This window comes from Mchenga conophoros, linkage group LG18 (genome assembly GCF_057382185.1).
Source record: "Mchenga conophoros isolate Kocher_MC1m ecotype Shallow Benthic linkage group LG18, M_conophoros_male_GT1.1, whole genome shotgun sequence".
Classification (NCBI taxonomy): Eukaryota; Metazoa; Chordata; class Actinopteri; order Cichliformes; family Cichlidae; genus Mchenga; species Mchenga conophoros.
The window spans coordinates 21,254,960-21,268,850 of NC_140543.1; positions in this window are offsets into that span (position 1 = coordinate 21,254,960).

The following is a 13,891-nucleotide window of genomic DNA, read 5'->3' on the forward strand; positions in this document are numbered from 1 at the left end:
ACCCATTAGCATGCAAGGTTCCCTTTAAAAGTTTGCCCCCTGAAACACCATTGAAACTCCTATGTTGACCAGAAACACAGCCCCTTTCTGCCCACATGCTGTTATGACCCAGTCCAACAGGCCTTTGTAACCTTGAATGAATCCTTTTACTGTCAGACCCAACACTGCAACCTTTAGTATGTCTCGAGGTCTATTTTTGCACACTCTCGTCTTGATGATTGGATTATTACCCAAATTTTAAGTATATCACCTGAATTGGCAGCTACTTTTAGGTCACATGCATTTTAACATTAGCATAATGTTTTGCATGATCTCTTTTTGTGTCTTTAGATTAGATTCGATTAGATAAAAACTTTATTAATCCCTCAGGTGGGTTCCTCCTGGAAATTCTGTTTGTTGTTGTTCTGTTTTAACTTTCCATCATTTCAATCGTCCTGCCATTGCTGTTAGTGTTTATGTTTGGTTGTGTTTATTTGTCTGTCTCATAGCTAGACGTTAAATCATGATGAACTAGTAACAGCAAAAAATATCCAAATATCTGTTTCATCTATGTATTTGTGTAGTCTAAAACTTTAATTATGTGTTTGCTTATGAGTCCCAAATCCACACTATTAAAGGGTTAGCAACTTTTACTGTAGTTTGGGGGACATTTAATTGAAAATTAGTACAGTATATGTAGGCATTCTGTAAACACATGATCATATCATAATGTGACTTTTGGTGAATTTAGCCTAAAATTGTATACGTATATACATATTTTTACCATTTTCCAATATCCCAGTATGTTTGTGAAACTTACTGCTGCATAAATCTTGATAGATCAGGTTCACTGTGCAGGAAGAACAGGAGCCTCAGATGTCTTAAGACTTAAGACAGCAACTTTAATAGTAAGAAAAACAAAGATGACCTCAAAAGCTCGAATAGTGTCACCCCTTTAAAAATGAAATGCAAGAAGATCCAGACTGCAGAAACAGGCTTGAAGCAAATAAAAAGCAGATATTTTTCTAAATCAGAAAATAAGGAAACAATGTTCACAAACACAAAAGTCAATACCAGGGAACACACTAGGAACTAACTGGGCTGGAACACAACATGGCTCATGCAGACAGAGACAATAAAAACAGAAAAAGGAATGAGAGAAGTGAAACACCTGGGAAGCAACAGACAGCTGAAACTAATCAGGATGACAAGACAAACTAAAAGTGAGACACAAACACAAAATAAACCCTGACACACTAAATCTTAAAACATGAATGATACAAAGTTGAGGCTACAAAAATAACAAGAGACTAAACGATATACACAACATAAACATACATATATAAACACATAAGATTAACATAAAAACAAAATAACCCTTAAGTAGAATACTAATGGAAATAAACAGGAACTGAAACAAAGAAATAAAGACTCAAGATACTAAAAAACATAATTATTAAATAAACAGCAGACAAACTAAGAACCAAATAGAACATAAAATTACAAACACGAATTCAAAGTCAAAGAAAACTCAAATTTTTGGATCCATGACCTACGACCATGACAGTTTACAGTTTGTTTTAATGAGAGCAGGTTCTGAAGGTTTGTGATCTAACACGGTGCATTTGTAGTTATATGGATATTATGTACAATTTGACCCTCTATAGTATAGACTCTATACTTGGATGGATCTGTATAGAGTCTATACAGATCCATCCAAGTAAGGCTATCAACTGGTGTTGGCCAGAGGGGCCGATGGCACGATATGGCAGCCTCGCTTCTGTCAGTCTGCCCCAGGGTAGCTGTGGCTACAACCGTAGCTGCCTCCACCAGTGTGTGAATGTGAGAGTGAATGAATAGTGGTATTGTAAAGCGCTTTGGGTGCCTTGAAAAGCGCTATATAAATCCAATCCATTATTATTATTATTATTATTATTATTATCACACCTCCTGTAGCCAGATTCATTCATTATAGTGAAAGTTTATTGTTGTTAACTATTGATTACTGTGTAAATTAGTATCAAAACCTAGCAGGAGTATGAAATGTTGCTGTTTAAGAAGAAGCAATAAATAAAGTAAGATAGATATTTTTAAGTGTTCTTTGAACATATAATCTATTCTTTGCTAACAGCAATTAGCTTCTATAATTAAATAAGATTGTTAAATATTTATTTTCTTACATAATAACTGCAATTGTATAATGCCTGATTATCACAGCAAGTGCCCGTTCTCACTTAGTCATACATATACACATATACTCATTATATATATGTGTGTGTGTGTGTGTGTGTGTGTGTGTGTGTGTGTGTGTGTGTGTGTGTGTGTGTAGAGAGAGCGAGAGAGAGAGAGAGAGAGAGAGAGATTAGCTTTTGGAAATAAAATAACCCCCTTTGAATCTCAGAATTAGCTAAACTTTGGGGGTCTTTTTTGGTTTGTTTGTTTTTCTTTCTTACAAAATAACTTGTATTTAAGTTTATTTAAAATGTCATCCAAAATTTTACTTTAATGCCTTGAAGTTTATACATTCATACCTTCTTTTTGTTTAAAACTTTTCAGAACTTTTATTCAAAACAATTTTTTTATGTGACTAACTTTGAGAATCAATATCAGAACTCTACCAGTTTAATGTCTGATGGAGAGTAACTGAAATAAACATTGGGTGCTTGGATATTTAGCCTGTTTTTTTTAGATAATTCGCTGGAGGCAACTTTAAAAAGTGCATTTTGGGGAAACTTTCAGGGTTCATATCAGAATGTAGGATAGATGCCCTTTTTTACGCCTTCTATCACGTACATATTGATACCATGCTCTCGTTGATACCAGGCTCATCTTCTTCATATGTTAAAATGTTCATATATGAAGGCAAAAGTCTGCATGCTTAATTGTCTCAGATTTGTCTGATTTTATAGGGATTACCCTTTTGGGTCTTCTATGTCTGTTTGCATAATGCCTTAGATTGTGTGCAGTGTATTTAGGAACGGTGAAGCTCCAAACTATGGACTGATTTGATACCTATGAAAAACAGAAATTTCTTTCAGCTGCACACTTCCTCTGAGTAAGGTTAGGGTTAGTTGGTTGAAAAGGCTGCCTAATGCCAACTTTAAATGTTTTAAATCAAGCATCATAAAAACCAAACTGTCACCATCTTACATGGTCATTATATTTTCACCTGCAGATAGCCATATAAGATGGTGTTGTTATTTTACTACATTGAAAATAGATGGAGATAGAAATAAAATGTACAATTTCTGTAGAAGCCTGTGAGACACTTCATTGCTGTGTTTCTTCACTACAAAGTCTGTTCTTTCACGGTGAAAGGGACACCTTCTGTGCATCAATAAGCTACACTGAGATAGGGCAGCCTGAGAATTGTGAAGGGAAATCTGATTACTGGCCACCTGCCGTTTTCCACATAATCTGGTTCTTTTCTGTGGATAAAGGAGTGAATACCTTTGTTAACAATTTCAGTTCACAGGGCACCAGTGAAAGGTAGAGCCATCCTTACATGAAAGCTTTGTATTAAAACTGACATAAACCCAATGGTACGAAGCTCAAGTGGGTCCCTCCCACTGACTGCTGAGGCTGGTTAGTCATGCATGCTAGGGGAATGGAACAGAATGCAATCACCTTCTTTTTTTTATGAAGCTGTCAAGCCAATCACAAGCCTATGCTGGCCACAGCAGCTGAGGCTGTATGGAGAGGCACTAAGGCAGCTCTTGAGCCCTGAAGGTCTGATCACTTTGCCTATAAATTTAGCATGCATGATATTATGCATATGGGAAGAACCTGCTCTGGGAGATGTGTGTGTATATGCATAATGTACTCTGTTGTAAAAAAGCATGCCTACGTAGTTTGAGTGAACCAAATTGTAAAGACTGTCTTTGTGGTTTAAACACAAATGTGATGCCAGAGTACTACATAAAAAAATCACTATAGAAAATGCACGGTATTATCAAAGGTATCATCAGTCTAGTTACTGAAAATGACCTAGGGATTGGCTCTCACAGGAAAACACAGAAATTGTACATTTTACTGAAATCATTGCACAAAGACTGGAGGAGGGTTATGTTAGACTGGAAACATGAGAGGGAGGGCATGATAACGTATATGAGCGGGCATTACTAACCTGCATGCAGAAGCACAGCCATCAGTAATAAAGACCTCATGGCTCAACGTACCAGAGATCAGATAATGAAGCTATAATGAGATATTACGAGAAAAGTACTGAACTGAACATACATTACGATTAGATTCAGTGTTGTTAATATGCCTGGGGATCCTCTGGGTTTAACCTGTTATAGAAAAACAATGAGGAGGGCTGCATGTAATAATACACAGTAGATATTCAAAAGACATTTTAGTGACGTGTGCATGAAAGTGCAGTTTTTCAGGGAAAAAGTCCAAAGCTAGTTTCTAACATCCATTATTAGCCCTGAGAAAATTGTTCTGGTGTTTTCTGTCATCTTGATGTTTTGAAGCTGTTGGTGATGAGAAGGTGCAGGTCGGTGAAATTAACACAACAACTTTTCAATTGCAAGTCATTAACCACTTAGCATGCAGTGGATAGTCCTCATTTCTGAAGCAAAGTATGACCGCGATTTAAAAAAAAATAAAACATTTATTCAATATGACACCAAATGACTGACTGAGACCATAGGGTCTGCAGGAAAGTGTTAACAGAGGTCAAATCAGAGAGCTGTTTTCCCATAGACTTCTATGTGACTGCAAACCCACAGGTATCGCCTCCTGGTGGCCCTCAGATATACTGCAAGTCTGAAGCCCTTCCACATTAACTGCACTTTTCACATCCAGAAGTTATACCCATCTTTCATACTGTCCATGACTTTGAGGAAACTAACTAAACTAACTTCTAAACTATAAGTCTTGATTCTTTTATCGAGACTTTTCTAACAAATTCGTATGTACGGTTGTTTAAATGCATGAACCACAATTGATGTCAAAAACATGAGAGACACCTGTTCATTATTTCATTTATCCTAGTAATGTCAAAAAAGATGCTTGGCTGGTTTCGAATGTGGAGATTGTAACAAATTGACTATTTTATTTTGAAGACAAAAAATAAATGCATTCATGTGCTTTATTGGAATGGATACAGCTGTAGTTAGTCTTTAAGAAAGACTGGAGCTGTTGTTATATGACATGCCTTTATGCTTTTAGTCAGTGCAAAAAGTCAGTGTGTGTTTCTATAGATGCATGCGGATGACAATACCAAGGCTCTTTCAAACAGAGCACTGGCTGATCTGAATATCAAAGCATGGTGCTTTTCAAATGTATGCAGCGCGTGTTTTTTCCCAGTGTAGCTCTGACCCTGCAGTAGAAGCCTTCTGTTAGGATTCACAACCTCATCGCAGAATTCAAGCTGATGCTGCCCATGGGGACCGATATCAAAGACTTTAGTTTCTATTACCAGATTTTATGTTTGTGCCGTCTTTCTTACCCTCTGAGCTCAGGATTAGCATTTGACTGAAGAAAATAGCCCGACAGTCTGTCACAACTTGCTCTGAAACAACAAATATTTTCCAAATGCAAAGGTTATAATTGTGTAATTACTAGTCTTTTACATGCTGTTTGATGTCAGCATATTCCCTTGATGGGAGCTGAGCAACCAGCTGAGGATTGGACACAATCTACAAAAGAGATCTAGCTGTAACTTCTTGCAACAAAAAAAAAGAAGTTTCACAATAATGAGCAGTCACGTATATACTTTGATCCTGTGCACTCAAAGTATATACACTTAAAAATGGTGTATAAATACTGGACATGGCATAAGATAAGATAAGATAAGATAAGATAAGATAAGATAAGATAAGATAAGATAAGATAGAACTTTATTAATCCCTCGGGTGGGTTCCTCTGGGAAATTCGATTTCCAAAAAAAGCATGTAGTTCATAAAAGTATCAGATACTTTTATGAACTACATGCCATGTCCACCATTTTTAAGTTTTTCGACAATTTTAATTGTATATTGATCTAATTTTCCATGTGATGTTCAGTATACTGTAATAGTACTTACCCTGTAGAATATCATTCATATTTAGCATGAAGGTTAACCACTTTAACAGGAAGTTAAAGAATAAAGTACACAAATAATCTGTATTCTGTAGCTGTATATATATATATATATATATATAGTATGCATGTTTTACCTGTATCCACAGAATATATATATATTATTCCATAGAACCTGGCGCAATACCGGAGATATATTTTCTAGATATTGCCATCAGAAGCTGCATTTCCAGGAGTTTTATATACAAGTAGTCATCAAAATATCTTATCTTAAATATTTTATCAGTGTCATGTAGAAGTTAGGTCCCTTTCAGTGAAAGCCATTGCTTGTATTTTGAATTTAAATGCACAGCACACTTCAGATGGCGACTAAAATTTGAAGGAATGATTAGTCTCTGTCCCCACAGAGTTGCACAACATTACGATGCAAGTCTGTTCGTCTCTTACTCATCCAAAAGTATTTGGCCTTAGTCAGCGTGTGACTACCTTCCCTCTGTGGCTCTCCCTGTTATTCTCCTGATAACAGTTTGCAAAACTCTTCACTTGGAGCTCTGCTGGCACACATCTACAGCTAAGCTATTTTTTAACATCCAGGACTTCATTTTCATTGGAATTTTTTTTGTTGTTTTGTTGTTTTGTTTATTCCTCAAATGTCGCAATATTATTATTTTCTTTTTTGCTTACATAAAAAATAGTTACATATGTTCACTTGCACAGTAAATTTTGACTGTAATTAGTTAAGTGTACTTTGCTAGGAAGAACATATGTTTTTTAGTAGTTTTTGTTAAATTATTGTTAATTGAACAGTGAAAAATAACAGTTTACTTCACCAGGACGACAAAGTAATGCACTAAACTCTACCTACAGTAGTCTTCCAATAGGAAGGTGAGCATGGCAGAAGCCCACTTCAAGTCTTATGTTTGTTTTATGATGCCGTGGTGGTGTCCATTTGCACGGGTATTCATAGCCTATAGAGACTGGTTTTCCAACTATGCAACAGTACCTAGGTCAAATGCTGACTGGGTGACAAGTTGCTCTCTATAGTCTCCCACTGGACTGCTAACAGAAAACCATGTTGAGGCCATAAACTATTCCATGCATTCTCATGGAAGAACATTGGCCCACTTTCTGTGTTGGATCCTGATTAAAGACGAAGTTATGGTTCGGCGGTGCTGGGGAGTTGGCTGTCTGTTGAGAGTCAGAGTATTTGACCTTAATATTTGAATCTTGAATATCATAGAATATCTGAAGTTGTCTCTTCATTATGATACACAGCTTGTAAACCTGGACAAAGTTGTAGTCTTGTAAAATTTGGAAAGGATAAGTTGTAGTCATTATGTTCTTTGTTTGACCACAGTACAACAAGCTATAAGAATCTAAAACTCCTAAGTCCTGTGAACTCGAAGTTGCTAAGTCACTAAGTCACTAAGTCAAGAGTGCATCTGGCTTAAAGGACAAAGTACGCATATATGCTTTATATTTTGTTACTTAAACTTGAGTAAATTACACAAAAAAATCCATTGCTAGTGAATCATATATTTCTTATTCCAGTTTACTTATTTTTTTCATGCATTGCATTTACAAATGATAGTTTACAGTGTGCAGTCCTGCCCAAAACTTGTCCCAGTGGCACATTTCGTGACTTCAGTGTTTATTTAGTTCAGATTTTTTTTACATATTTGTATGATCTAAGCATTTCACAAGTTTCAAATAATTTCATTGCCAAATAAATCCAAGTGTATTTATACATTCTGGGCATGACTGTAAATGTTATGATACAACAGATCATCGGCTATTACAGAAAAGGCAGGTATATGTGGAGATTTTCATGTTTTTTTTTCTTAATGTATTTTTAATTAACTTTTTTTTTTTTTTTAAAAAGGCTTAATTTTCTCTGACTGACACCACCTGTTTTTCATCTTGAGCCCCACTGTTTTCTCATTATATTTACATTTATAATATCTGATGATTTAGCAGCTTATCTTCATCATCTACCTCTGGAGCCCTTCCACTTTGACACTGGTACACAGATGCATTTGGTGCATTATTTGATCGTCACAAACCAGTGAATCCCTCTTTTTTATTGTAGTGTGTGTGTATGAAATTTGATTTACCCTGGGAGAGGCAGTAGAACACATGCTATCCATCATCTTAGCGGATCTCAATGAAACACAAAGTTGTCACAATCGTTTTACTACATTATGCTTGTACTGTTTGACTTTATATATTCATATTAATGTTTTTGCTTCTACAGAGATTCACTGAACACTCATGCATGGATATGAGCTGTACTTAAAGGTTATTTTAGAAAGCAGAAAAGCTAACAGGGTCATTTTAAACTTGCATTTATATCTCGCATGTAAGGAGGTTTCCTGTACTTGTCACTGAAAAATGACAAGAATAGCCTTGCTGATCAAATACAGTTCCATTAAAAGCCATAAGTACCTTTAAATGTCTGCAGCATTCACAGGTCTGACCATTAAAATTGTTTAGCATCTGTGTAAGTGATAAGGTAGAACCCCTTTCACTGGCATTATTAGCTCACTGATTTTGACATTTTTACTGTATCTTCCAGTGAGCTGCAAAACTGAACTTTCGAATTTTGACAGTGTCTCATTAACTACTCTGCAAGCTGGGTTCGACATGTCAGCACTTTGATTACCAGGCTTCTCACGCACATCATTTACCCCTCATATTTTAGTCTGAATTACCTGGCTGATGGGACTAATGAAATGTGGCTTATGGAAGAGGTAGGAGAAAAAAAATTCCATGGTTGGAATAACAACTGACGTCTTTTCATTTCTAGATTCCATTAACAACGACCTCCACCCAGTTTGAGGTTAGTGGGAGAAGGAAGTGTGGGGCAAGAAGAGAGAACACTGTTTCACTTCTCACTGTCCATTAAATGAATCTTTACATATTGCCAACACATTTGCTGAGTTTCTAGCTAAAGGTGAACGTCTCATGTTCATAACTGCCCCTCTGGCCATTACACAGAAAAAACCACCCAATGAAAGAACTTTAACAAAAACAAACCAGCGCGAACATTTCAATCTGTCTGGATTGTTACAATTTAAAGAAATGGATTATCTGGATTTTTTTTTTTTTAATAATCAGTAATAAAGTAAAATTCACACTCTTCAGACACTTCATTAGATACACCTTGCAGCTTAATTCATCATGTATTAGATTCAAAAAGAGCTGAAAACATCCTCTGAGATTTTGGTACATAGTGATGTGACAGCACCAAGATTTTTCAGCTGCACATCCATGATGTGAATCTCCTGTTCTACCACACCCCAAAGGTGCTCTATTGCATTGAGATTTGGTGACTGTGGAGGGGATTTGAGTACAGTGAACTCACTGACATGTTCAAATGAGTTTGAGTTTATTTAGGCTTTTTGGCAAGGTGTGTTTTCTTGTCATGAGCAGTCAGAAGAAGAATGATGGGTACACTGTGTTCATAAAAGGATCGACATGGTCAGTGACAGTGCTCAGCTAGGCCGTTACATTTAACGTGGCACAGCTGATATACCAAGGGGCAAAAAGTGTGGCAAGAAAATGTCACCTTTAGACCTCTACACCTTTATACCACCAGCACCAGCCTGAATAGTTGGTACAAGGCAAGACAGATTCATCTTACATGTTGTTTTCTCTAGATTTTCGCCCTAACCACTGTAGCTCAGCAGGGTGATCCATATGCTAAGAGCGAGTATAGGAGCCTCATGTTGAGTCTACCCCAGACCATTTCCTGCATGTCACTCCCCTCTCTTTCTCCCTGCATTCCTGTCTTCTCTCTGTACCATCCTATTAAATGAAATGAAGAGTGATCAGTGAAAGGAACGTTTTTCCAATCTTCTAATTGTCCAATTATAGTGAACCTGTGCAAATGATAGTCTCAGTTTCTTGTTGTTCACCTACAAGTGTGGCAACTGTGGTCTTCTGCTGCTGGAGCCCATCTTCTTCAAGGTTCAATGTGTTGCACACTGAGGTATGCTTTTCTGCATGCCTTGGTTGTAACAAATTATTATTTGAGTTACTGTTAAACTCATATCAGCTCACAGCAGTCTAGCTATTCACCTCTGACCTCTGACATCGTCAAAGCATTTGCATTCAGGGAACTGCTGCTCACAGGATATTTTTTCCTTTTTGAACCACTCTCTGTAAACCCTAGAGATGGTTGTGTGGGAAAATCCCAGTAGATGTGGAACACTTGTATCAGCCCATGTGGCACCAACAACCATGTCACATTCAAAACCTTTCAGTTCGCCTTTCTTCCATTCTGATGCCCAGTTTGAACTCCGTCAGGTCATCTTGACCACGTGTAGACCATGCTGTCAGTAAAGAGCAGTTGTACAGATGTAACTAACAAAGTGGCAACCGAGTACGTTTTCTTTCTTTCTTTCTTTCTCTCTTTCTTTCTTTCTTTGCTCCACTGTGTTGGAACCTTTTCCTTTTTCTGTGCTCCCATCTCTTTTAATCATCTCACTGAACTTCCTAACAGTTTTGCTGTTTTTGTTTTTCTCTACTTTCCCCCTCATACACAAACATAAATAAATATTTCCAATATATCTACAGCTCACTGTTCTTTAATTTCATTTAAAACAATCCATCCACCCGTCTCAAATCTAAGCCGAGCTGCACTTCACTTTCTTGACAGCTGTGAGCTTGATTCGTACCGGCAGCCATGTCATTGATTCCTTGGCAGAGGCACAGTTATGGCATCAATCTAGCCTGCAATATCATCACCTGAAACAAGACACCTCAGCTTTTATGATTTTCATATCCACCTCCATAAGTCTGCATTTTCACACTTTGACACACACACAGACTTCCGTTTGCATGTCATTCAAAGAAGTCTGAATTGAAAGGCATGTGACGAAGATGGGTGCTTTCACACGTGAATTATTGATAAGATGTTCAGTTGAACATTTTAGCTCTGGGTTATATTATCCCATGGATGACAGTTCCAAGGGTAAATTTAGAGTAGGAGCTGTACCAGGAATATATTTCACTTCTTTATCTACATTACTTTAGAACTTTGGCAGTGGTCCTGTAGGTTTAAGGTGCATGAGTAATGAGTGTTAAAAGGAAAACTGTATTCTATGTGAACTGTGAAGTTGTGAAAACAGTTATGGCATAAACCTTTGTCAAGCCATTCTCACATTTTCTCCATCAAGGTGATCCAATTTCCTCCCACATTCTCATACTCATTCCTTTTTCTCCCCCTTTTTTAGTACTGTGGACTACATGGTAGATTGGTACCTCCCCAAGGTGTTTCTAGTCTCTTACTCATTGAAAGGACAGATTGATGTACACTATCATCTTGTATAGTCAGTTTGAAGTGATTCTTCTTGCAGGTTAAGCAATCTATAGCAGTGCATAGTGTGTGTGCGTGTAACAAAGTGGAAATAACAAGAAGCGTACTGGTTCTGATCCTAAGAATGAGGGTGATGCAGAGCTATAGTATATAAGAGGGATAGAGCTTTCAGCCATACCATGATTATATGGGAAAGAGATGAAGTTGGGTTAAGGAGACATGAGACATCAGCAAGCAGCAGTTTGGCTTCATGCTGAGAAAGTGCACTACAGATGCAACATTTGCTTTGAGAATGTTGATGGAGAAGTTTAAAGAAGCTCAGAATTAGATTCACTGTCTCTTTGTCAAGAAAGGAACTTTGGTAGCGCATAAGTCAGGAGTGGTGGAAAAGTAAATGGTAAATGGCCTGTATTTGTATAGCGCTTTACTTAGTCCCTAAGGACCCCAAAGCGCTTTACACTACATTCAGTCATCCACCCATTCACACACACATTCACACACACATTCACACACTGGTGATGGCAAGCTACATTGTAGCCACAGCTGCCCTGGGGCGCACTGACAGAGACGAGGCTGCCGGACACTGGCGCCACCAGTAGGCAACGGGTGAAGTGTCTTTCCCAAGGACACAACGACCGAGACTGTCCAAGCCGGGGCTCGAACCAGCAACCTTCCGATTAGAAGACGAACTGCCAACTCTTGAGCCACAATCGCCCCCCAGTATGCGAAAATGGTGCAGTATGTGTTCGAAGACAGGGAGACAGTGATGGTTTGTGCAGTTTTAGTGACTAATGGGTCTAAGGTAGAGGTAAGATTAAGTCATGGATTAACTCTGAGCTCCTTCTTCTTTGCTATAGTGATTTACAGGTTGACAGATATTAGCTGTGTCCAAATTCAGAGCCTGCATCCTCCTGAGACCGCATTTGTAGGCCGATTATGTCACAGCGACGCGACGGACGCTGTCCAAATTCGTTGACTGCTCCAAATGCGGCCTCTTTTTCCCCACATTTGAAAGATGGGTTGGTGTATCCTTCATGGCCCAGCATATCCCAGAATTCATGGTGTTGCCCAGCCAATTTCACTTTTCAACAATGGCGGCAGCTACTTAGTTTTAATATCACTCTTATTACTCTTTCTGGGTCACATCCATAAACTTTTAAGATATTTTGAGGCTAGAACGTAGCTGTGTAAACTTTATCTGCTCAGTTTATCAAGATGTCACATATTTCCAAAAGTGCTCAGATGCTTTCGGAGATGTCTGTTACCCCCCAGCTTGCAAGAACACCGAACTTCGGGCACATCATTTTCAAACCCCCTCGCAGTCCTTCGCTACTCACGTTAAACATGATATATGTCACTTAGATACGTTAAAAATGTTGTTGTTTGTTTCTTTTCACTGTTTTTGTTTGTTTGTCAGTAAATCAGTTTGGCTGAGATTACAGCTGAATAAACGTCAAACGGAAAACTGATTAAACAGAAGTGTGAGATGGTCGAGAATTTATGCCAGTGTCCTGGCGTAAATTCAAGGATACCTGTTATATTTTAGATAGCAATGAGAAGATGACTGAGTTTATTAAACTCCAATGATACAGCTGATGACGCAAATCTGAAGGCTAGCCCATCTAATTTCACTGACGCTCACTTCCGGCCTAACCGGCCTTTAGAGGACCTGGCCTTAGCGGGCTACGTGGGTCCTCCGAAGTCCGGTCAGAAGGATGCAGCCTCTGAATTTTAACACAGCTAAGGTCAGGTAGCAGGTAGAAGTGAACCTTTAAAGGTGGAGGTATGGACTGGAAAGAAGAAGAATGACAATGAGTAGAAGCAAGACAGAAGACTTTGAAGCTCTAGAGCAGGGAAAGAGTTACTTTTATTCCCTGGTTGGAAAACAAGCCCTGACTAATGCAACAGATACAAAAAATGAGCGAAGGGACTGCTTGAACTTGAAAAATACAGCCTTTAAAATTGATATTTTTCACCGAGGCAAATCTACAATCTCATAAAATCGTTCCGTCCTTGAATATATGCACTAACTCATCTATGTCCAAATATTCATCCTTCGATCAACAAAGTGGCAGTGGTCCTACACCTCAAATGACTTTACTGCACAACAGATTGAATAGAGATACATATTGGCTCTTAATGTTTCTCGACACGTGGAAATTATTTTGATTCTCAGAGACCTTACTTTAAGGTCACTAAGTGTAATAATTGGTGAAAACAGATACAGCAAGAACACTACGTGTGGAATTAAATGTCATCTCCAGCACGAGAAAATTGTGTGGATTTGTCCAAGTGGTGCTCGTTCTTTGTAACATGCTAATGCTGGTAAGAAGAGACGCCTGTGTCCATGGAAATGGAAGCGATCAAGTGTTTTTCGAGCAGTTTTGAAAGGGAACCAACACTGAACTAGAGGGAGGGACACAAGATGAAATGAAGGGCTGAATTGTGTGTTCACACCATTTCCCTCTAAAATGATACATTATCGTTTTCTTAATTAGCAGATACACTTGTAAAATGACCTCTGAATCCTGCTCCTGTCAGTACCTCCCACTGCCTAGTGA